The sequence below is a fragment of the Cupressus sempervirens genome, chromosome 1, assembly GCF_028749045.1.
Source record: "Cupressus sempervirens isolate cs-2001-9-10 chromosome 1, ASM2874904v1, whole genome shotgun sequence".
Lineage (NCBI taxonomy): Eukaryota > Viridiplantae > Streptophyta > Pinopsida > Cupressales > Cupressaceae > Cupressus > Cupressus sempervirens.
The window spans coordinates 324363015-324388369 of NC_143118.1; the positions used below are offsets into that span (position 1 = coordinate 324363015).

General features: G+C 36.3%; 1 pseudogene; it reads right to left on the reverse strand.

Annotated features, from left to right (window-relative positions):
- Window positions 1-9689: 9689 nt before the first annotated feature.
- LOC149577465 (glutamate--tRNA ligase, cytoplasmic-like) overlaps window positions 9690-25355 on the reverse strand; it is a 62351-nt pseudogene continuing 46685 nt past the window's right edge.

Below are 25355 nucleotides of genomic sequence, written 5' to 3' on the forward strand. Positions count from 1 at the left end.
AGTTTTATAAATTATTTTATATATTAACTCATAATATACACAAATTTTCATGGTGTGCTCTACTAACTTTGTGAAACAAGGAAAAAAAGCAGATCAAAATCTTGCTTTTGCGAACTCCAAAATCCCTTAGTTCATGAATGATGGCTCCTCCAAGGATCTAGCAACACTAATCCCCTACAAGAATAACTTCAAACTCCTAGCTGTCCTCCACAAAAATAGGTGAAAATAACTAATTACAAACAACAAACTAGCATCAGAAACTAGGAAAATAGAGTAGTAATCTCCAAACATCAAACCCCCATTGCTTAGGAACAACAATGAAGATGGATGAAAATCAGTCCAAAGAAAAAGAAAAAGAAAAACTTGCTCAGAACAAACCAAATCTTGGATCATCATAAACCCCAGAACCCTGGGATGCGAGGACATGAAAAGGATTGTGAAACAATAATCTTTTTTCACAAAAAAAAATAAAAATGCTCAAAGTAATGGAGAAAAGGGTTTCACAACCAACTAATGCACATCACCACAATAACAAATGATCCACCAAAAAGGGAAAATTGAGCACTATGCAATCTCCCATTCCAAAGATACTTCCTTCGATATCCCACTAGAAAACATTGATCCCAACCCCTTCCAAGAGCAAACAACATCCCATTAGGTAAAATAATTCCACCCAAAATCCTGATAAATCTCTCTATCCCTTCCTCAGACAAATCTGACCCCCAACTCACAAAAGCCAATGTATATGTCCCACCCCACAAGAAATAGAATTCCCTACAATCCTTTCAGAAAGGATTTAAACTAAACACTATCTAGGGAAAAAAAAAAGTCAGAGCCCAAGAATCCCAAAGTGAAACCCCAAATCTTTGATGAAACTAGATCCTAGAACCGACACACAGAAACTAAGTCTCAAAATTCCCAAAACCCAAAATTTGGAAATATCCTGATCATCAACAACACACACACACACACACACACACACACACACACACACACACACACAGAGAGAGAGAGAGAGAGAGAGAGAGAGAGAGAGAGAGAGAGAGAGAGAGAGAGAGAGAGAGAGAGAGAGAGAGAGAGAGAGAATTAATGGCTGGCATTCAATGAACTAGGGCTATACACCTATTAGAGTGGACCATTAGTGCCAGTCCCAAATCTGATCAAATGGCTTGGGGAAAGCTGCGATCAACAGGTAAGTATTTCTATCTATACAAATCAATTGATCTTTTTTTAGTGCTAGAATAAATACATTAGGAACAAATTTCTTTTAGTTATATGCTACTTATTTAAAGGACAATAATTAAAATTCATGTCTTGGGAACCCAATTTTAATGATTGAATGGTGAAAAATCACAAGATTCCAACTTGATTAATCTGTAGAACCTTACCCATGGAACTAAACCAATTACACATTCTTAAACAAATTGGGAGTAGTTTAGGTAACCTTATCAATATCGATCACTCTTCCGTTGACATCAAATTCATGTTAAACTTGGAGATAGGACAAGAAATATCTAAAACCAAGAAAATTATAAGTAACATATTAATCTGCAACCTTTCATTCTACAAACTTGAAGGGAAAGTCAAGGAAGTTATCAACCTGGACTCTAAAAATATTATATACCACATAAATAAAACTTCAAATCTCAAAGAGTTGACACTATGAAGCTCAGCCTAAGGTAAGAAAAAAATCCAGCAAGTAAAATCTATGATCATAAAAGGGTCACATAATAATCACACACCTGATATTAGCAAGAAAGTAGGAAATGAAAGGGCATAAGAAATTGTTGAGGAAGGAGAAGTTAAGAACCTTGCTAGGGATCATAATCCTCAAAATCTGAATTTGGTTAGGGAAGAAGGACCAACAACAACAAAAAATAGAGAGGAAGAAAATTGCATCGTAAACAATACTAGAGCATATAGGAAAAAAATCAAAAAATGCAACAATGCAACCAATGCCACAAGGAAAATTCATGTTTTAAAGAAATCAACGACATAATTAAGAGACATAATAGAATCCTTCATGAATTACTTTTAACTCGGTCTGATATCAATGATCAATGGACAATATGGGAGCAAAACCACAAATAACACCGGGACTCGTCCAAGCTTTGCTAGCAAGAGAACACATAAAAAAAGGAATATGAGAGGACTAAGGAAAAGTCCAATGAAGGAGGAGGCTTATAAAAACCAAAGGGAAAAAGAAACTAGGAGCATTAAAAATTGTCAAAAAGTATAATGATCTTGTAATAAAGGTTCAAGGGACTATCCTCTGAAGACTCACATAGCCATAAATCATATTGGAAAAGAAAGTCTGAACAAAAAAAATGAAATTGAGGTTAGAGGGACACCACTTATAGAGGATAAGAAAAAACACCCTAGCACACCTACTAAGGAGAGTATAGTTCACAAGGTTGACACACAGACAAGTGAAGATTCCCAAATGCAGAGTGAATAGGAAAAATCCAAGATGGAGAACCTAATGGGAAAAGGCAAAAATCTAGAAGGAATTATCTTTCGATAAGAGAAAAAGAATCAAGGTAGAGGAAAAATTGAATAAAGAAACCCTTGTCCAAGGTAAGACTCTACTGGAAACCCCACAAAGACCAAGAGAAAAGGACATGTTAAGTTTGGAACAAAAATGAGACTCACAATATTTAAACAATACAGTCTCTCCTGCCTCTTCAGACCAATGGGGAAATATCACCATCAGAAAAAAAAAATCCAAAGAAAAAAAGTGAGCATCACATAAATTATGGCAAACACCTGAAAATAGGATAAATCCCTTTGAGGAAGCCGAGGAAATCAAGAAAAAATAGAACCAAAGAAGTCTAGTGCTGATAGAAGTGGAATGTTTAATGGAAAATCTCAATTTTGACAGGCATGTGACAACAAAAACCACTAAGGGAAGGCATAAAGAAATAGGGAATGCAATAGAGGAAAACTAATTTTGGAAAGAGTTTGGGGTAAGAGATAGTCTAAAACAAAAAAGAGGCTTTTCCGAAGATTCAGAGGATGAGGAAATAAAAGAGGCAGAAATGGATATAGGAGAACATGCATTTCAAGAACTAATAGAAGAAGAAGCACCACAAAAAAAAAACCCCAACAATAAGCATCAACATTGAGAGTAATATGTGTGACAAATTAGGCATTGTAGCCAATCAAGATGGACTAACAACTCCAAAATGTGACAAAAAGATAGAAAAAAGAGGAAAAAAGTCTCTAGCTTAGCTAAGATCTATCATTGGGAAGGCAAGAAACAAAGGAAGATTAATGATATTTTGTATGCAGGGAAGGGGACAATCTTTCCCATAGGGAAATGGAGATTGCTACATGGAATGCTGGGGGCTTAAATACTCCTAGTAAGAAGCACTTATTAAAGTACAATATATCCATTTTTTATTCAGAACTAAATTTCATCCAAGAAACCAAAATAAATAGAGAAGAGGGAGAAGGAGTAAGAAAAAAATAAGAATTTGGAAGTTTGAATTAGTAGAGTCAAATGGAGCCTTGAGAGGTATTGGAATCATTTGGAATCCTCAAAAACAGACTTCGTTAAAACAATTTGTAACAAGAACTAGTTGGGGGGGAAAATAAAAAGTTATAAGAGAAATATCTAGCTAAGTGTCATTAATGTATGTGGGCTACTCCCAATAGTAGAAAAGAAGGAGCTTTGTCAAGAAATAAGCACTTAATTGTAACAAAATAGCACCGAATTTTTTTGTATAGGAGGTGCTTTCAATGCAATACTCAATCTAGAGGAAAAGCAAGGGGCTTCCAAATTATCACACAAGTCATGCAAGACTTTAGAGAATGGTACAATAGGAATGACCTATTAGACTTTCCATTAAACAATGCCAATTTCTCATGGAATAATAGAAGAAAAGTTTTTGTATCATATACTAGAAAGACTTGACAAAGTTTTATTCAAAGGGGATCTTAGCTTCATCAACTCAACAATACATTCATTCATACTTCCACATGCTAGGTCTGACCACTTCCTAGTAAGCATTGAATTTGAAGAAGCTCATAAACATGCTAGGAATCCATTTAAATGTGAAAATATGTGGTTTTTTAGATGAAGACTGTATGTTCAATATCAAAAAATGGTGGCAAGATAGTGAATTCAAAGAATAAAAAATGTATTGCTTTTTATCTAAATTAAAACTTCTCAAAGAAAATATTTTGAAATGAAACAAAGAACATTTTAACAATATATATGAAGAGAAATTAGAAAATGAAGAAGAACTAAAAAATATAAATGAAGAAATAATAAAGAATGGTATGAACAATGACAATTATATGAAAGAAAAAGAGCTTTTAGCAAAACAACAAACCATTCTAGCCAAAGAAGAAATTTACTGGCATCAGAAATGTAGAGAAACTTGGTTGGAAAATGGGGATCGTAATACAAATTTTTTCATAACAACACTATCAATAACAAAAACATTAATAGAATAAAAAATTAAGAACAATGAAAGAGTTCTAATAGAATAGCCAAAGGAAACAGTTGAAGAATTTGTCAACTACTATAAGAACATCCTAAACAACTTTGATAACTCAAACCTGGAATTCCAAAGAAAATTTGAAAAATTCATACCAAAACTAATAATCCTAGAGGAAAATAAAAGCCTAAATAAATCCTTCTCATTAGAATAAATTAAATATGCCCTCTTTCGTATGAACCTAGAAAAATCACTCGACTCAAATCGATTCCAAGCATTCTTCTTTAAAAAATGTTGGGAAATCTTCGGTGTCGATCTCTAGAAAACCATAACAACATGTAGAAATGCTAGAGCCTTGTTAATTGAAATTAATAATACCTTCCTCACCCTTATCCCAAAAAAGTCCAACTATGCAGAACCTGGAGACTTCCAACCAATAGCTCTCTGCAACACAATATACAAAATTTTGACTAAAGCCCTAGAAAATAGACTAAAACAAGTCCTCCCAAAATTAATTTCAAGGGAACAAACATGTTTCATCCTTGAAAAATCTATCTTTTATGGAACCATTATCATTTAGGAAGCTATTCACTAAGCCCAAATTAATAAAAAAATCCATGTTTTCTAATGAAACTAGACATACAAAAGGCCTATGACAAAGTAGATTGGAGATTCCTATGCAAAACTCTAGAAGCATTTGGTCTCTCTCATCAATGGATAAACTTAATCTTCACCTATATTGCCACCCCTAAAATTTATCTTCTAATTAATGGTACCCTGGAAGGTTTCTCTAGTATTTCTAGAAGAATTAGACAAGGAGACCACCTTCCACCTTCTTATTTATCAATATGGTAGAAGCTTTTGGCAGAGCCATCTAGAAAGCACAAGAAGATGGGAAAATAAAAGAAGTAATAGTAACGGAAGAAGTCCCAAAGATAACTCAACAACATTTCACAAATGATACTATTCTACCAGGGGAAAGCACAAAAGAGGAAGCCCAAAATTTCAAGGAAATTATTCATACCTATATGGAGGCCTCAGGACAAGTAGTCAATGTTAAAAAATTGGAAATAGTCTTTCCTAATACCCCTCTAGAAATGGAAAGGAATATTTGTAACATAATGGGCTTTAGGGTAGGTACCTTTTCCTTGTAAATATCTAGGACTCCAACTAGAAAAGGGGATGAGAGACTCAAAATCTTGGAATTCTATCCTTGACATAATAGCTAGGCAAACATAAAATTAGAATGGAAAATGGCTAACCAAAGTAGGAAGAGCCACAAAAATAAGAGTTTTCCTAACAACTATCCCTTCTTGCCAAATTTCATGTCTTCCCTTACCAAAAGGAGTGAAAATGAAATTAGATAGAAAACTTAGGAATTTCATCTGAAAAGGAATAGATGAGAAAAAGAAATAAGCCCTAATCAAATGGGATAACATATGCATACCTAAAGGTCTGGGTAGACTTGGAATCAAGAACCTATGTTGGAAAAATGAAGCATCGGGAGCCAAATTAGTTTGGAGGATGTACCTAGAAAATGAAAGAAAATGGGCAAAAATTCTTTATCACAAGTGCCTTAATTGTCAAGACTCCTCATCCATTTTTAGAACTAAGAATCCACCCAATGGATCCAAAACATGGAATTTCACACTTCAATGTTGACCAATCATTAACACCACCTTGACATGGGACATAGGAGAAGGCAAGGAAGCTCTCTTTTGGGAAGACTTCTAGGATGGGAAACCAATCGTAGATAATTATAATCTACTAGCTAGCATTAAAAACTCATTGGTGGCTCTTTGGGGTAAGTAAGTTTCTGATTATAAACAACTTAAAATAGAGGAAGGAAAACAAGTTTTAAAATGGGAAATAGTAGAAGAAACCAATCTATCAGAACAAGAAAACAAGTCTTCCAAATCTTACTTAATCAAAACAAGTCAACCACACAAGTAGAAATAGAAAACTTGTTAGGATTAACCATAGACATAAATAATAGTTACATACAAATATAACCAATATTAGAAAATAATAGATCACACAGAAGAGAACACAAGACACCGAGATTAACATGGTTCACCTAATCCCTAGGCTATGTCCACCACTATCAAGTCCAATATTATTACTATCCAATGACTACAATCTGCAATCCCTTACAACTTAATAATGCTACAAGAAGCTAGAATATCACCATACATTATGAAATTCATATCCCTAAGCCTTTTTCTACAAGCTTTTTACTACTTACAAGGTTAAGGCTAGAATAAGTCATCCAATAGAAAAATAGCACTTGCTACCTTTTACAATATAAGGTCATTCTTGGCTTCAAGAACATTGCCCTTGAAAACCCCTGTGCAGGCATTTCTCCTCAACCCCACCCTGTAAAATGATAGGGACCCCATAGGGGCATTGCCCCTTGACCTCATCTTGGAGGCGTTGACCCCAAACCCCAATAGAAATGAAATGGGGAGAAACAGTGCCGAATAAACCTCTGAGTTTGACTAGGCTCCACATCACAACAAAATTGATATGGGAAGCATAAAAAAAATGGAATATATAGCGTAAAGCAAGGTTATAGTATGATAATTAAATCCAAGAGGTGGGAAAAGGAATATATCCCCCTAAAAATTATGTTTTTGACCTAGGTTTCCTCCTGTAGGCAGACATCTTCTTATGGGACACAACTCAAAACATAATTCTAATAGTAGGTAGATTCAAAAAGATAAGTTTCAAAGGTCCCTTAAGATGTCAAGTCTACAAAAATGTCTCAAAAATATTTGAACACTTTCTTTATCCTTGCCCCTTCATGGAAAAATGTTGGCATTGGCTATGTTAAAGGCTAAATTGGTTTGCATCCATTCCATGTAATCTAGAGGAATTTATAAAAAGTTGGCCCAATTTCAGAGAAAGGAGAATATATAGTAAACTCTAGAACATCTCTCCATCGATCCTATTATGGGAGATATGGAAAGAAAGAAATTAAAGAATATTTAACAATAGAGAAATCTCTATTCCCCCTTTTCTCAACAAAGTAGAAGCAAGTATCATAGAATTAATGAATAGTAATATAAAAAATTCAATTAAAGAAGAACGATCATTTACTGACTAGGATGTGGAAATGAAAAAAACTTGTAGCAAATTTAAAAACTTGCCCTTGATTTACTCCCAGCAAAATTAAAAAGAAAGAAATGACTATAAATGGGAAACCACTCTAGTGGGATGGTTCAAATTAAACTTTGATGGAGCATCACAAGGCCATCCAGGAAAGACAGGCCTTGGATGCATCATAAATTCAGAATCAAATGGATGGATAGTAAAGAGAACCAAACCATTAAAAGAAGTATCAAATAACATAATAGAGCTAGAGGCTTTGATTGAAGATTTAAACCTAAGCTTAAATCTAGGTATTAAAAAATTAATTATAGAGGGGGATTCACAAATAATTCTAAATGCAATCCGAAAATGTGAAACTCCCAATTGGAAAATCAATCCAAATTGGAGTATGCCATAACACTCTTAGACAAGTTAGAAGAAACAAGAATCCAACACATTTACATAGAGGGAAATAAAAAAGAAGATAACTTAGCAAATAAAGGAGCATATGGGGAGGATATCCTAATTTAGAAAGGGTTATAACATCTAATTCTAACATCATATCTAAGGAAGCTATCCATATAATAGACCCCATCATATACCCTTTTATCACCTCTTTCTAATCTACCCCCAACCCCTCAAACTCAATCTAACCAATCTGTCCACCATTTCTCTAAACACACCTATCACAATCTCACCACTATAGGTATGAAAATGTACTTAATCCAAGAGGGGAAGGATATAATAATTATTATATGATAGCATAATAATCATTCACCTGAAAAAAAGGAAGTATGTCTAAGCTCAAGAAATATATTAGATCTTTTAGGCATGAGAGAAAGTATAGTCACAATAACTAGTAAGTTAAAGTTAATGATGACAGGGATATCATAGATCTTCAATCTAGGAGCTACTCTTGACATAAATGGAATCTCTCATAATCTATTATGCTTAATTATTTCCAAAAATTTCATGGATCCTATATTTATATGACCTCTCACTTCCAGGTTTCTCTTGTCTCATTTTCTCCCCTAGCTTTATCTTAGTTTGCCACCATTGATCATTTGTCCTGAGTCATTTCCTTAGGAATCCCCTAGGCCATGGAGTCTATGGTAGTTCTTTTCCACTCCCATGAGGATAGAACCATGACCTTTAAAGGATCACTTGAGAAAGAAAGATGGAATAAACTGTTGAACCCAGTAGATGATATGGCTTAGCTAGCCATGTCTAGGGCTTTAAGAGATAAGTCCTTTAAGTTTGAATTCACTTGGAAAACCAATGAGTCTATTATAGGTTCCTTCATTTCTTTCATGGAAAGAGCTTAGATTGGATCTAGGGAAATTTTCCATCTATGTAGGTTTCTCTTTGAGGAAATGTGGTTATAGGGTCTAGAAGAAGTAGTACTAAGCATCACCCCATCTCTTGAAATCTTATATGTTGAAGAGTACATGGTTTGTTCCCTCACAGCCCTACTTTATAAAAATGTAAATTTCATATCAGAGACAACAATAGATTTAATGATCATTTTACCAAGATAAAAGACAACATTTATTTCCTTCTAGGATGGACCAATATCATAGAGACTATAGACAAGGAATGACTCTTCACCTACTTGAGAAAATTTGGGTCCTATGTAGTGCCAAAAGTTGAATACTCAAACTTAAGAAAATTGGAGTTCACCACACCTAACCTCTACAAATCCAATAGGAAGAAAACAACCTGGGTACTAATGCTAGGACAAATGGAGGTCAATTTGAATGAAACATAAGACTACATTTTGATCTTTGGAAAGGATGAGTAGGAAGATCTCTTTTAAATGTTCTAATGTAGTCTATCCATTACTATTCTTGTATTAATTAGTAACTTCTTGTTATAATGTTATCATAGCAACACCAATTTTTTAAAATGGATGGTAGCCCTAATTTGTAACCCTTCATTAGGTTAGTTCTAATGTCCTCGATTAGATTAGGGTCCTGGTTCAAAAATCTAGATCTTGAAAAACATTAATCAGAGGGAAAAGTCAGTATTGCAAAGTACAAAGGTGCACTAGCATACCCACCCAAGGGCACTAGTGCACTAAAATTCGTAGGAGGATGCATCACCACTTGGTGATGCACACTTGTGCAACACTAAGTGGTGCACTGGGACCCCAAGCTATATAACCCAGGGAACCCCATCACTTATCTCACTTGTTTTCTTTGTATTTTCCTCACTCCAATATTCTATGTTGAACCATTGCACCTTAGAAGGTGCACTACTCTGTGCCTCCACCTCCTTCACTCCTACAAATAAACACAAAAAAGAAGAAGTTAAAAACCTATAAAGGTGTGGAGCAACGCATCTCATTAGGTGTGTTTCTTTTCACCTTTTGCTTCTTTAAAAATTTCAAAAAACCTTAAAAGTGATGCACAAACCTATAATAAGGTATGCAGTAGTCCACTTAATTAGGTGCGCTATTGCACACACTTTAAACAAAACATTCGTCCAAGTCTCAATATGAGGTGCACATCAATGCACCCCATTAGGTGCACTAATGTGCACCCCATATAACAAAATTTTCTAATAAAAATGGTGCGTGAGGCACAACACCATTTATTTTTCATTTTAGGGTATAAGTTAGGTTTTCTATTTTTTTGGGCAAATTGGGTTTTTGGGTCTTGTCCATGTTTGTACTAGGGCTTGAATTAATCAAGATTTATTCAACTCTAAACTAATGTTGATTTTTTTGTGCAGATTCAATGACTTCTTAATCATCATCCCTTGTAACAAAGATGGGCCCAAAGCCCGTGGTATTCAAGTTTCAAGGCTTTCCTACAAAGTCATGATTCCATGATGATCATTCAGAGATCCAAAATACCAAATTAAGTCAATCTAATTTGGAAGCATTCTTGACACTATGAAAAAAACCAACAAAAAGGTCTCTAATGTTTTCTACATTGATCTAATTAGGGCTTTTTAGTGTAGCATCACATCCAGTGTTAGTGCAATCTTCAGAATTAATCATAACATTAGCAAAGAACTATGTTTCTAAAGAAAGGGTAGTCAAGAGCATTACTGGAGACATTGTCCTTGATCTTTGACCCAAGAACATTGAGAAGATGTTCCATCTCCCTAGGGTAGATTAATTCATTAGATTAACCTATCAGCATGCAAAGAGATGGTACAGGGAACATATTGATGAAGCTTCTAAGATCATCTAGTCTTCAAACCTCATTAAGAAGACTCCTCTAGGGTGAAAGACAGGAAAAGTGGATATGACAAGAGGATATATGAATGAAGATATTTGATATTTGATCATACTCTTGAGTAGAGTTATGGGTTTTTCAGTGGCCGGACACTTGAACATTTTTATGGTGTATTTTATTGAGACAATCAAGATAGCAGAGATGCCAATTGATTGGTCTTCTATTCTTAGTAAGAACTTGGGTGAGTAGCATGTGGTAGTGAAGAATAAATTATTATTTTTACATGACAACATACTTGGTGTACTTACTAACCACAAGGGTGGCAGATTACCCAGGGCTCTATAAGAGGGGTAGCATGCAGGATGCAAATGCATGGCCCTACATTGTGTATCCTCAACTAGTAAAGAAGAGGCTTTAAAATAAAATCAAGGATTATAGGATTGTAAATGATGCTTTCATATTTACAATAATCTAGTTCATCAAAGGGGATAATGGGAAGAGGATGTCAAAAGAGGCAATGGCTAAAATTTCAAAGGTTGGAGCCTATTACATCTAGTATTGAACGTTCACATATTTGAAAGTAGCAAGTACAACAATCACCAAAGAAGCTCCCAAGATATCTAAGTGACAAGCTTATACTCTTGGAGATTTCTCAACAACTCTTGTCTACATAAAACAGAGTAAGGAGACAACACAAAGTAACATGAGCATGGTCTATTGCAATAGGACCATTGATGCAGGAGCATCTAGAGGTATAAGGGCAATCCTGTGTCACCCAAAAAAATGTACTTAGACTTAGTTTCTGTTTCATATGTTTTTATTTTTGGATACCCATTTGGGCCAAATAAAGGTTCCAACTCTCACAGTTCTACTATCAGTGTGCTAAAAAATCTTGAAAAAAATAGGAGCATGTAATTGGGCCATCATTTTGGTGAACTAGGAGGTGTAAATTGGCTAGATGAATGTAATTGTAATTTAGAGCATTCCAGAAAAAGAATCAGGTTAAAAAGGCCCCATGGTTTGAAAGTTATTGCAATTTTTTAGGTTTTGGAGAACTCCTAAGAATGATTCAAAGTCAGGTTAGGGGCATTAAATGACCTTGAAAAGGGCCAAAAAATGGGGGACGAGTGAAGCTGTCCATAGGCCTATAGAGCGCTTCGAGAGCTTTTCAAAAATGTAAACGGTTCATCAATCGGAGCTACGGTTCAAAAGTTATGCCTCTCGAAAGTTCGATTACCGTTTTTGGATTCTTCTAGATTTGCACCAACTTCTAATGCAGCTTCTAGAACCTTCTATTTGGTCGGTGGATGCCTACTAGCACTTTCTAGAATGTACTCCTAGTCCTTAACCCTCCGGGGTCTATTTAAGGAGATTTCTGGCATTGTAAAAGGCAATTCGGAGTGGAGTTTGAGAGGTACTGAAAGGAGAAATTATCTCCAAATTTATGCTATTGTAAGCCCTTAGGGCATGTTTTGAAGTTTATTTTCTCTATAATATTTGTACTAGCTTATTTTCTTAGTTAATATAATTTCCCTTTTTTGTTGTGTCCATTTTGTTCTGGGGTTGTGTCCCCATCAAGTGGTATCAGAGCTGGTTTTCCTGAGTGTGTAGACAGAGCGTCGACTGTGAGGCAGTTTGCACCAGGACTGTGTGGTTGTGGGTTCGAGTTGGAAGATGCCTCCACGAAGAGAGTGTGGCGAAAGGGCTAGAGCTATTAATCCTAAGGAGGTTAGAGCCCTCCAAAGGCAGGTACAGGCATTGCAAGAGGAGCTCCGTAGAGGAGCAAATGTTGCCGCAGGTGATGACAATGAAGAAGAAGTAATGGGACCAAAAGGGGAATTTGATGGGGAAGTTCTGAATCATGCAGAGGAAAGGCTTTTTAGGGCCATTACTAAGTTTGGGAAAAGACCCACAATTGAAGTGGGTGTATTTTCAAGAAATCTGAAACCAGATGAGTTGATCGATTGGATCAATGAACTGGAAGAATACTTTGAGTATGAGGATATCAAGGACCCAAATAGGGTTAAGTTTGCAAAGGAAAAACTGAAAGGCCATGCCAAAATCTGGTGGCAAGAGGTTCAATTGGAAAGAAACAGAAGAGGAAAGGAGAAGATCACAAGATGGGATCGCATGGTGGACAAATTGAAGAAGCAATTCATTCCTGTGGACTATGAGCTTGATTTGTTTAAGAAGATGCATGGGTTAAAGAAAGCAGGAAGATTAGTCCAAGAATATACAGAGGAATTTTACCAACTCTTGATTAGAGCGGGGCATGCAGAAGAAAATAAGGAGAAGGTACCTTGTTATATCAGTGGGTTGCGACCTAGCATCCAGGAGGAATTAAGTCTGGTAAGAATGACCAGCATTGAAGAGGCATACCAATTTTCCCTACGAGTTGAAGAGAAGCTGAATAAAAGGTTTGAAAGAAGACAAAGAGGGAGTGGTCAAGGAGGAAGGGGAAGTGGTAGATCATCTGGAGGTTGCAATGAAACCCAAAAGAAAAATGAAGATGTGGGTACTAGCAGGAACCAGAGGAATGAGGGTTTCAACTGCTCCCATGATCAAGACTTTGGAAATCAGAGAGGAAGAGGTAGAGGATGTAGACAAGGAAGAGGAGGCTTCCATGGTACCTATTTCCATTGCAATGAAGAAGGTCATCGTGCCTTTGAATGCCCTCAATGAGAAGGAAGGACAGATAGGAGAACTGAGGGCCAAGCTAGGGTTGCTCATGTGGATGAGGATGCACAATCATCCCATTCAGAGGATGCAGAAAGAGGAGAGACCTTGGTAAATGAAAGAGTCCTACTAAGTGGTGAGATTGAACCAGGACAATGGAGGAGTCTATTCCGTACCAGATGCAAGTGTGAGGATAAATGTTGTGACGTGATCATTGATGGTGTAGCACTGATAACTTGGTATCAGAAGAGATGGTCTCTAAGCTGAAGCTCAAGAGGGAGAAACATCCCTAGCCCTATCGAATTGCTTGGGTAAAAGATGATCATAAAGTCCTGGTAAGTGAACAATGTTTAGTGAAATTCAAAATTGGGAGTTACCATGATGAAGTTCTCTGTGATGTTATTTCGATGGATGTTTTCCATCTATTGTTGGGTAGACCATGGCAATTTGATAGATATGCAGTACATGATGGACATGCAAACACATACTCTCTGACAAAGGATGGAGTTCACCACAAATTGAAGCCCATGAAAAAGGAAGGTGAAAAGGTATGTAGCAGTGCTAGGATTTGTCTTGTTGATGAAAGGAAGTTTTTAGATGGCATGAAACATCAGCATATGTCCTATGCTTTGATTCCTAGGAAAGATAAAGAAGGTAGGAGTGAAATACCACTTGAAGTTTCAGATTTACTAGGGGAGTTTGGAGATATTATCTCTGATAATGTTCTAGATGGATTGCCACCAGTAAGGCAAATCAGTCATCAAATAGATCTAATTCCAGGAGCTAGTTTTCCTAACAAGGCTACTCACAGGATGACTCCTACTGAAATAGAGGAGCTAAATAGATAGGTTCAGGAGCTGTTGAGGAAGGGCTTGATTCGAGAGAGCCTAAGTCCATGTGCAGTACCTATAGTACTCGCACCAAAGAAGGATGGAGAGTGGAGGATGTGTACAGATTCTCAAGCTATAAATAGGATAACCATCAAGTACTGATTTCCTTTGCCAAGGATGGATGATCTTATGGACTACTTGAGTGGAGCTCAGTACTTCACAAAGATAGATCTGAAGAGTGGTTATCACCAGATACAGATTTGAGAAGGACATGAGTGGAAAATAGCCTTCAAGACCAAGGATGGTCTTTATGAGTGGTTAGTCATGCCCTTTGGATTGACGAATGCCCCAAGCACCTTCATGTGGCTCATGAATGAGGTACTTAAGAAGTTCTTGGGAAAATTTTTTATTGTCTATTTGGATGATATTTTAATTTTTAGCAACACTTTAGAAGAACATTTACTGCATATTTGTAGTGTCCTTGAAAGGCTAAGGGAAGAGAAACTATTAATTAATCTGAAGAAGTGTATCTTTGCAAAAAGGGAGTTAGTCTATTTGGGGTTTGTTATATCACCCGAAGGTCTCAAAATGGATCCAGAGAAGGTAACAACCATCTTGTAATGGCCTACTCCAAGGTCTGCTACTAAGGTAAGATCATTTCATGGTCTGGTTAGTTTCTACATGAAGTTTATTAAGAATTTCAGTGGCATATGTGCACCCCTAACTGATACAATAATGGACTGCAGCAGTTACGAGAAGTTTTGAATTGCTGAAGAAGAAGGTGACAGAACAGCCTGTGTTGGCACTTCCAGATTTTAGAAAGGTTTTCTAGGTGGATTGTGATTCCAGTGGCAGCACTATTGGGGCTGTATTAAGCCAAGAGGGTAAGCCTATTGCATATTTTAGTGAAAAATTGAATGATGCAAAGAAGAAGTATTCTATTAATGATCAAGAGTTCTATGCAATAGTTCAGGCCTTAAAGAAATGGAGGCATTATTTATTGCCAAAGGAATTTGTTTTGTATACTGATCATCAAGCATTACAGTACCTAAATAGCCAAGGTAAATTGAATCAGAGGCATATGAAGTGGGTAGAGTTCTTGCAGAGTTATACATTTGTGTTGAAGCATAGAAGTGGAAAATCTAACAGGGTTGCAAATGCACTAAGTAGGAGACAGTTGTTGCTTACAGTAATGCAGGTTGAAGTAGTTGGGTTTGATGAACTGAAGAATTTGTACCCTGAGGATCCTGATTTTGCTAAAGCATGGAAAGCTTGTAAAGAACCTGTTGCTGTAGATAGAACCAAGTGGTTAGACTATTTGATTCAGGATGGCATGTTGTTCAAAGGTAGTCAATTGTGCATTCCAAGGAGTTCCATGAGGGAAAATCTGATTAAGGAGAAACACAGTGGAGGGATGGCGAGACATTTTGTTCGAGATAAGACCATTGCCATTCTTAGAGAACATTATTTTTGGCCTCAAATTTCACAGGATGTGAAGAAGTTTGTACAGAGTTGCTAGGTTTGTCAAGTTGCCAAGGGGTTTAGTCACAATACTGGCCTATATCAGCCATTACCTGTTCCATCAAGGCCATGGGAGGACATAAGTATGGATTTTGTTCTTGGATTGTCGAGGACACAAAGGGGTAATGACTCAATATTTGTGGTGGTTGGTAGGTTCTCCAAAATGGCACATTTCATTCCATGCCACAAAACTCATGATGTTATCCATATTGCAAACTTGTTCTTCAGAGAGGTAGTGAGACTACATGGTCTCCCAAGGAGTATAGTTTTTGACAGAGATACTAAATTTGTGGGGTATTTCTGGAGGACATTGTGGAAGAAGTTGAGAACAGACCTAAAATTTAGTTCCACACATCACCCGTAGACTGATGGCCAAATAGAAGTGGTAAACAGAAGTCTAGGCAATTTGCTGAGATGTTTAGTTGGGGATAAGCCCAAGGGATGGGATTTGATTCTACCATAGGCAGAGTTTTCTTATAATAACTCTGTAAATAGGAGTACTGGAAAATCACCATTCCAAATTGTATATTGGAATAGCCCAAGGACTACACCAGAATTGAGGAAGATAGAACAAGGGGAGAGGACAAGTGCTGAAGCGGAAGAATTTGCTGAACATATCAAGTGTCTACATTAGGAGGTTTAGGCACACATTACCAAGATGAATCAAGATTATAAAGCTAGGGCTGATCAAAGAAGAAGACATAAGGAATTCCAAGTAGGGGATCTAGTCATGGTGCACTTACGAAAAGAAAGATTTCCAGCCGGTACTTACAACAAGCTGAAAATGAAGAAATTTGGCCCTTGCAAAATTTTGAAGAAACATGACTCAGGAAATGCATATGAAGTGGAGCTACTAGATGGTATTCACATTTCTCCCATTTTCAATATTGTAGATTTAACAAAGTATCATGATGATGGTGCAGATGAGGAGGTGGTGTTAGAGTCATGTCCAATTCTTGCTTCTAAGAAGGAGGAGATAGAAGACATTCTAGATCATCGTGTGGGTAGGAGTACTAGAAATAGGTAGTATGAAGAGTATTTGGTCAAATGGAAAGGACGACCGATCGAGGACTCAACTTGGATTTCAGCAGCTAAGGTTTCCCATTTGGGATTCCCTCTACCATTCATAAAGTGACGGGGTCACTTTTCAATCTACCCTGGGTGTCTGATGCAGGAGCATCCAAAGGTATAAGGGCAATCCTATGTCACCCAAAAAAATGTACTTAGACTTAGTTTCTATTTCATGTGTTTTTATTTTTGGATACCCATTTGGGCCAAATAAAGGTTCCAACTCTCACAGTTCCACTATTAGTGTGCTAGAAAATCCTGAAAAAATAGGAGCATGTAATGGGGCCATCATTTTGGTGAACTAGGAGGTGTAAATTGGCTAGATGAATGTAATTGTAATTAAGAGCATTCCAGAAAAAGAATCAGGTCAAAAGGCCCCACGGTTTGAAAGTTAATATAGTTTTTTGAGTTTTGGAGACCTCCTAAGAATGCTTCAAAGTTAGGTTAGGGGCATTAAATGACCTTGAAAAGGGCCAAAAAATGGGGGATGAGAAAATCTAGTCCATAGGGCTATAGAGCGCTTCGAGATCTTTCTAGAAATGTAAACGGTTCGTCAATCGGAGCTACGATTCAAAAGTTATGCCTCTCGAAAGTTCGATTACTGTTTCTGGATTCTTCTAGATTTGCACCGACTTCTAACGCAGCTTTTGGAACCTTCTATTTGGTCATTGGATGCCTACTAGCACTTTCTAGAATGTACTCCTAGTCCTTAACCCTCCAGGGTCTATTTAAGAAGATTTCTGGCATTGTAAAAGGCAGTTTGGAGTGGAGTTTGAGAGGAGGTAGTGAAAGGAGAAATTATCTCTAGATTTATGCTATTGTAAGCCCTTTGGGCATGTTTTGAAGTTTATTTTCTCTGTACTATTTGTACTAGCTTATTTTCTCAGTTAATATAATTTCCCTTTTCTGTTGTGTCCATTTTGTTCTGGGGTTGTGTCCCCATCAACCATTTAGTGTGGACCAAAGACAAGACATTCCATCTTATGAGTGTGAATAGGATCAATATCCCTTAGAAGAATATAATTCTCCTCGACCCTACTTTGATAATATCGGAAGGGTGCAATATCTAGATGGTAAAACATTTCGGCACGAAGATGTGATTGAGGATCACTAGATGAATGCAGTATATGACTACAATATCTGCATAAGGGATTATTGTAGGATGACTCTATATCTGGCAGAAAGAGCTTTAAAGATGAAGATCCTATTGAAGATTCTACAAGAGGATACAAAGGATCTTCTTGATCCATTATTTAATAGGGATATGATTAGTGACTGACCTATCATGAATGTTGAGGTTGGTAAAGAACAAAACATAGACATCAATCACATAGTAAGGCATGTAATCAAATTGACAAAGGATTGGATCAAGAGACCTTTCAAACTTGGTCCAATTCCTCAAAAAATAGTCTTTCATGCTCAAGCCTACCTAGCTAAAGCTCGAGGAGCTAAGGTTACAGTGCCCACATTTACAATCTAGTCACTAGTGAGTCCAAAAATGGTGCACCAACTTGATAGGCCAATTGGATATTATAGGGCTCATAAAGGCAAAGGAAAGAGGAAGATGAATTCTCCTCAACAAGCTGAGCCAAAAGAGTAAGCAACCCAAGCACCTCCACAGATAGGAGAAGAAGATGTGCAAGGATCAGAGAATGTCAAAGCTTCAAAAACTCAAGACAATCCTCAAGTGTCACCAGCTGAACAGGGCCAAGGAGAAGTGGAAATCAAAGTACAAGAAGTGCCTTCATAAGAGGTACAAGCCTCCCCTTTTGCTCCTAAGAAAAGAAATATCAAAACTCCAGTCAAAAGGAGAGAAAAGGTTATCAAGAGAGTGATTCCTTTCCCATTAGTCCTTGAACCTATCCTACAAGAAGTAGAAGAAGAGGATGATGAGGATGAGGAAGATAACTTGCCTTTGAACTAGAGGACCTGTCTTGTTAGAGCTACATAGTTAGAAAGGAGAAGAAGCTCCACCATCACACCTCCATCTATTCCTGAGCAACCCATTCAATCCACAACATTAAAAGGTGAAATGCAACAATGGATAGATAAGCAAGATGCAGAGGGTATTAATGTCTTTAAGATTTTAGATTTTTATTTCATACCCACAGGTATTGAATTGGTCGAGGATAAGATAAGGGACACTCCAATTTATCAACCTCAACAAGAGGATTGGAAATAGCTACCACCCAAACCACAAGGTCTTGGAATAGCCCCACCATCCCTAGTGCAAGTCACATTTTGTATAGACAATGGATCAGCTACTCCTATTACTCCAAACAATGAAGAAGAATGGGTACAAGAGGAAGAGCCATGACAAACATCTATCGAGGAAGTGTTAGAGGAAGGGTAGATAAGTGAATGGCCTTAGAAAACTTCCCAAGACACCAAGGTAAGGATTGTGGACTCTACAGACACAAAGATTCTTGGTACAGATCTCGTGCAAAAGAAGAGGACTTCAAAGAGGGGAGATAAGGGAAAAGGCATAGCCAAGAAAACTCCATCCTCAAAAGGAAAATCTCTAGTACAACATATTCCAAGATGGTTGAGAAAAGAAGTGATAAGAAATAAAATTCAACCATTCACCACTGAAGAGGAGGATAGAATGGAATTGATTGAAGTGTTGAGGAAACCTTAGTCACCACCAAAGGATGCATAGACAATAGCCTTTATCATGAGTGTTTAGAGCCAGGACTTATTTGGTCACATGGCTATCCCTCGTCCACATTCAAATGATGAAGAATTGACCTTGAGTGATTATCATATCAAGGAGTTTATGCTTGGGAATCCTACCTTGAATACTGCTAAGATAATGGTTATAACAAGAATCAAAGAAGTATTCAGGAGCTTAGAACAGGATGGGGCAAAATTGATAACACTTTGGTGAAAAAATGAAATACTAAAGGGATATTTAAGAAATTTTTTTGGTCCATTCAATCCCACAAACCTTGAGGAAACCTTGAATGCAATTGATAGAAGAGATAAGGGTGTGACACAGTTGGACCCATTTTTGAGAGCTTGTCAGCACTTGAGAGAAAGTTTTGAGGAAAAATGTGTATATATCATTTAGGGGAATCTAAATTTGTTACACATCATGTAGGAGAATGTGGATAGGCTAGTAGCCATTTTGAATCAAGATTTTGGTCTGATGGATGAGATACATACCTGGGGCAAGGATTTGCAAGAATTATAGGCAATTAAAGGCTAAAGGTATCAGATGCTAATGGATGTATATGTAGCTAAGGAGTTAGAAAAGATTGATGATTGGATTGAAAATATTGTGGATGGGAATAAAGAAATGGATAAATTATATGGAGAGATTCACAGGCTCAAGGATCAAGCCTAAGACCAAATTTTGGAAGCTAAGAAGCATTATAAAGATCCTTGTTTAGACATTTTTGAGGATGATACATGGGAGAAGTTAATACCAGCAGAGGTAGTAGTTGAGAAATTTTGAAAAACTTTCAAGGAATCTACTAATGATGATGACATTAGGCAAGCATTTAGAACAAAAGAAGCATTCCTAGATCTGGATGTGAAATTAGGAGATTTTGCGAAGACTCGTGTCGAGGTTGGCAACTATAGGCAAAAGGTAAAAGATAAATATAAAGCCTCAGATTTTCCAAATGTGACTCAAGTCACTGAGATAATTGAGAAATTCAAGGGCAAATACCCAAACATAGCTTTGGTATAAAGGGGAACAAAATTGAGAAGTTGGAATTTCAAATTTGACACTTAGTGAAATTTTGCAATTTTTGGAACCTTCTTTCAAGGTGTGTGAGGTGTGCAAGTGTGCTTTTTCAGTAGTGTTCCAAAAGGTTTTGAGGAATTTAGAGGTGTACCAACAATTAACTGCCAGTTTTAAATTTAGAGTTTTCCATGCATTAGAAACACATTCTGACAATAGTTTAACTTCTATAGACGCCTAGTGAAGAAGGAGCTCCTTTTTTTTGGTACTTCCAAACACTTCTACATCAACCAAAGGCTTTTTCTTTCTTATTTTCTCATTCTTTCTTTGTTTTAAGACATGTAAAGGCTCATGCATCCATTAAATGATATAAATAAGGATGGAATCCTACTTAGCACCTACTAGAGAGTTAGTTTGTACATAAATAGATTTGTTTTATTAGTGTAGAAGCATATATTTGCATAAATAGATCTCTCACTCTCAACACAAATTGAGGAGATGATTTCCTATAAATTCAAGAATGTAATATGTATTCCAGGTCACCGCCATTATTTTGGAATAATATATGCTTTTGGTGCTCGCATTTGGAGTGTAGTGATTCTTGCCTAAGTGTGTTATATTTTGTGAAAGCATATTCATGGAATGTAATCGAGCCAAAAGTTTATTGCATTATTTCTAGTTGTGTGATCTTTTAATTTTGGTGTTTGCTATGGGTTTTCAAATTCCACTAACGTACTTATTTCAAGAAGAGATCATCATATTGTTCCTCTATAGCTTTTCATCTTGCATGAGTGCACTTTTTGTGGCCTTACGATTTGATAAAAGTGAAACATCTTATGATTACTGAATTCCCATCAATGATTGCATCAGTGGAATTAAAGAAGCACTACTCCTATTTTCATTGGTTACCTATTGATCTTTTCAAAATCTTAACTCACAGACGTGTTGTTTTCGTGTCTTATGTCCATTAGGATTTTACTTTCATGTTATTTGCTTAAATTTCTTGTCACCTTATCTTTGTTATTTGCTTTAATAACTCCTTAGTTAAATTAGGAATTCATATAGTTGCATTGTTAGATTGCATTCATCCTATAATAAAAAAATTAAAAAAATATATTTCTTTCTTATACAATCATATCATACATCTTATCTAAATCTTTTCAGAGCTAGCAAGGCCTCCTCATGAACATTCACATTTATCTTCAATTGAGCGGATTCTAGTAGGTCGCAAGATTTCTTGGAATCTTGGATTTGATCCTTGGATTAGCTTTTGTAGATAGCAGTTCGAAATGATTCCTATCATTAAGCATTGTGCAAAATTATAGCTCAATAGAAGTGGCGCTAGAAGGAGGGCCCCTTAACATTCAAAATAGAAGAAAAATTGCAAAACTTCAAAAATCTACATTTTTTCATAAGTTCAAAAATTTTTCTAAGTTTTTGAGCTTGTGAGCTATGCATGTGCACTAGGTACACCCATTGCACAAGTGTGCCAAATTCCAAGGTGTACCTTATTTTGTGAGAAAGTGTACTTCTTCTATAGTGTGCTTTTTCTAGAATTGATACAAACTAGAAGATTCTGATCCATCATCCCCATTTCAGTGAGCTTTAAGATCTTCACCAAGTGCACATGAGTTCCTTGACCTTAGCCATTTTTGTAAACCTTGCAGTGACAAAGGAATCCCCTGAATTCTACAGCTCCAATTCAAAATTTTGTCATCTTCTTCAGTTTTGCCTCCACAATAACCACTACAATAGCCACCCTTCAATCCACCTAATCCTCTAATAGCCTTTTTTGCAAATATTGTAGACTCAACAATTAACTTGATAGGTGTACTTAATGATCTTCCTAAGAATCCTAAGAAGTTTTTCCCAAGGTTCATCTAGAGAGAGACATGAACTACTGAAGATCACATCAAGGTATTCAAGGAAATTTGCAACCAAAAGTAGATTGCTAATAAGAATGTGATTCTTCACTTATTCCCCTACTCTTTGGGGGAAGTTTCCTTTAATTGGTATGTTAATATACCACCTGGATGTATTGGAGACTAGGATACTTTCAAAAAAAAATTCTTGGAACAATTCAAAACTTTCATCAAGCCAGTCGTGATACATCAACAATTCATATCAATAAAAAAGGACCCAACTAAGATGATTTCACACTTCAACCATCACTTTCACATGGCATACTACAAGTCACAAATTCCATACACTATACTAGTTAAAGCTACTATTTAGATTTATCTGAATGCTATGGACTATCTTACTACTATTTTTCTAAGAAGACTTCGGTGATAGATATCGAAACATTGGACAAAGTCTTCATAGAATTGATTACCTTCACTAAACAAGCCAATCCTAATGGATGAGGATTGATGCTTCCAACTCAGGCTATTACTATGATGCCAACATATCGTGTTGGGGCACCTATGATGTCAGGCCAATTCATACCTATGAATCCAATTCTCTTATAGGGGGCACCCACTCTGTAGAACCCCACTTTAACATATCTAGGATATGAGCCTCCAAAAGCTGCCTCCTTGGAGAAAAAGGCAGCAACTTCTACTGAGGTAGACACCAATTTTGCCTTCGAGTTTGGTCAAATGAAGAAGACCATGTTGCAATTGAACAATGAGCTAACTCACTTAAGGTTTTCACAAGGATAGAATAACAACTTCCAAAGAAACAATGTTGGTTCTTATAACAACAACAATAACAATTAGAACTACAATAGGAATTTCACTAGAAACAACAATGCTGAGAATAACAATGGAGGAAACAATTTCAATCCTCCTAATCATAACAACAAGTTCCATGCTTGTCTGAATAATGGGAGTATTCTTGTAGATGACAACAACAATAATGTTCAGTATGTGGACATTAATTAGTATGATGATGGTCAAAACACATCTAACAATGATGGTTCGTACTACAATGGAAATCAAGATATAACTCAAAATTCAAAAGTTAATGATAATGTGCCTCCTATACAATTTAATTCTATGCTATTAGAATCCTATGATCCTCCACAGAACACATAGGTGGAACAACCAGCCAATGAAGAATTCTCTTTTCCATTTAGTCAAGACCTTGACATTCAACTAGAAGAGGTGTTTTCCTTTCACAATGACAATCAAAATACATATAATTTGCGGAGTCAGAAAGAACCTATGATAAATGGAATTCTACCAACATTACAACCAACTCCTCTCGATCCAAGAGCAAGTAATAATAATATGGTACTAGTCAAGTCACCTTATGGAGGAGAAAAAAATTAAAATCAAGGAAATGTGCCAACAATCTTGAAAAATCTAGCTTGGTCTACTAAAAAATATAATATGGTGGAAGATTTGAAATAAATAAAGCCAAACATGTCCATGTTTGACATGGTGCAAAACTATCCTCATCAATGAGAAGCACTGATGAAAAATCTTTATCATACAAAGACACCCCATAATATGAATATTGTTCCTTAATAAATAGTATCTCAACATGTCAATGCTTTGGAGGCAATACCTACTATGTTTAAAAACAAGGTTGAGGTACCCCCATTTCTGCTTAGCATTAGGATATATGGGAAGAATCTTCATAATTGCTTAATTGATTCAAGAGCCTCTATCAATGTTATGCCACTATCAATAACACAAAGGTTAGGAGTCAATCCTCAACCCTCCAACTGAATAGTGGTGAAATTGGATAAAACAGAGGTGAAAGTCATTGGTGTGTTGAAAGATGTTTGGATACAGTTGATGGTAGATCCCTGATTTCAAGACATCATTTATATACATGTAGTGGATATCTCGAAAACATATGGGCTACTACTAAGTAGAGAATGGACCAAATTCCTGAGAGGATGGTTTTCTAAAATTTTTACTCAATTATGGTTACCATGGAAAGGGTTGAACAATCAGATCAAGATAGATGTAGAGCCAAAGTTAAAAATAATAATTATGGAATACAATGCTCCAAATGAGGTAGCATTCTTACAAATAGATTTGGTCTCTTACAAGATGATGGCTTTTGATACAACTTCAATCAAAATATCAGATAATTGAGATGTAGAATCTAGGATTTCAATCCCAAAGGATGAGATTATAATGCAATTCATAGACAACATGATAGCTAACTTACAATGTTTAGGAGAAGAGGTGGACCCTAGTATCCTCCTCCTTCTAGGATTTTTTTGATTGCATAAAGTTAGTCATTCATAGTTCAAATGTTCATTATGCCAAGAAATAGTTGCCAAGGTATTGACGTAGATGAGAAGACTAGAGAATAGTAATGGTCCAAAAGATGAACCCATAGAGAATAAAAAACCTATAAACATATTTGAATCTATGGAAAAGGTTGAAGAGGAAATTGAAGATCTAAATGCATCTTACAGTGATACCTCTTCAAATGGTGGAGGTTTGTCTTCTCCTCCACCAAGAATGATCAAAGTTCAAAGAAGAAGATAGCATGTGAAAGGTCAAGGATAGACTTTAGTAGTCATCCATCCTAAACCAAAAATGGATAAAATTACATAATTGATAGGGGAAATTTAGGATAAACAAGAAAAACATACACCTCCCATGTCAAGGAACAACAATGGGGAATCATCAAGTCCACCCCACGAAAGATTACAATGGGTCACCAAGAAACAATCCTTCTAGGCCTAAGTGAAAGAAAAGCTAAGAATGAATAAGCATAAGGTTAGGAAGCCCAAAGAAGATCCAATCTAGACACTCTACTTTGATAGTTCCAAATGAAAATTAGCAGCTGACACAAGTATTGAGTTGGTCAACCCAAAAGGTAAGTCTTTTTTATGTAGCATATTGACTATAGTTTAGATGTACTAATAATGTCGTAGTATGAA